Source organism: Xenia sp. Carnegie-2017, unplaced genomic scaffold (assembly GCF_021976095.1).
Source record: "Xenia sp. Carnegie-2017 unplaced genomic scaffold, XeniaSp_v1 HiC_scaffold_6, whole genome shotgun sequence".
NCBI lineage: Eukaryota > Metazoa > Cnidaria > Anthozoa > Malacalcyonacea > Xeniidae > Xenia > Xenia sp. Carnegie-2017.
This window is the reverse complement of record NW_025813526.1, coordinates 10,348,799-10,350,284: the sequence shown is the minus strand read 5'-3', so window position 1 is coordinate 10,350,284 and position 1,486 is coordinate 10,348,799.

The window sequence follows — 1,486 nt, the reverse complement described above, 5'->3', positions numbered from 1 at the left end:
GTCTTTTTTAAATAGTCTTGTTTTGTCTGGTTATGAAAGTTTTCACGTTATCGCAGCAGCTGTAGCTTAAGACTGTTTTCCACTAGCCACGTATCGTACGTAACATGACGCATGCGTCCTTGCGCCAATTGACCATCAAATGCATAAGCACGCATGCGCCCAGTTACGTTTTGCTACAATACGTTACGATACGTGGCTATTTGAAAACAGGCTTTACGCATATTGTGTCTCGGTTTAACATAACAAAAACAAAAAAACCAGCAGTCATTGCCTTGAAGAAGACTACTTATAGTAGTTAACTAATATATATGTATATATATCATTGCAGGCTCAAGTTTTTTTATTATAAAATGTATTATATCTAAAAATAGTCTTAATACATTTTATAATAAAAAAACGAGGTGGGTCGTTTTTGAGTCAGTCAGCGGTAGTAAACATAAAAAAAGAGAAGGGTAGGCCTGTGTTAATATACATATATATATATATTAGAAAAGTGAATAAGAGTAATACAAAATATATAAGCAAGAGGATTACAAAAAAAAATATATTTCAAATACAATACAAAATAATTACATTGATGAAAGTCAAAAGTCCAATTTTTTAAAATGATAATAGGGAAAGTCCAAAGTCCAATTTACTGATGATACAAATTCTCTTGCTTCAATACACGATCCACAATAAAGAATCGGAAAAGGGACTCAAATTTTTTACGAAATTCATAGTCCCAAAACAAGTTAAACCAATCTTCCAAATGTGTACAAAACCATCTATAAAAACTTGACTTAGTTGGTATATCACACATTCTAAATTTTCCCAAGTCCAATTAACTGATGACATAAATGCAAAGAATCGCAAATATGACTCAGTCTTTTCACCAACTTTATCGTCCCAAAAACAATTAATCGAATCTTCTATTTGTACACAAACGCATATATAAGAATTTGTAGAAGCTGGTATGTCACACATTGTAAATGAGGGTTGCTTTTATTGCTTTGAGTTGGTTCTTAAAAAACGACTTCAAACGACTGCAAACACCAACATATTCATATTAGTTTTGGTTTAACCATAAAAATGAATTGGGAATATATTCAACTTCACCTCTATTCGATTTATATGGAAATTGAAAAAGTTCATCATCTCCTTCATAATAAAGTTGATTCTGTTGAATTCTTTCTTTTCGATTATGCAACCAATGAACAATATTTCCTCTTCAAAGAAATTCATTTGCATTGTATTTGTAAATAAACTTTCCATTGGGATATTTCTTTGAGTGTTTTTCAACATAGTTAATACAGTTCAGTGGTTTAATCTTTTCTCTTGTATTTCGTCTTGATACATTTATCAGTTTCTTTGACATCATGTATATAATACCATGAAAGCAAGCCTCACAATGATTATTAGTAAGCAATCATTGTCACGCTTCCTTTTATGGTTTTTTCCTTTATTTTTTCTTTTTCTTTTTTTGTAATTACCAACTACACAACAT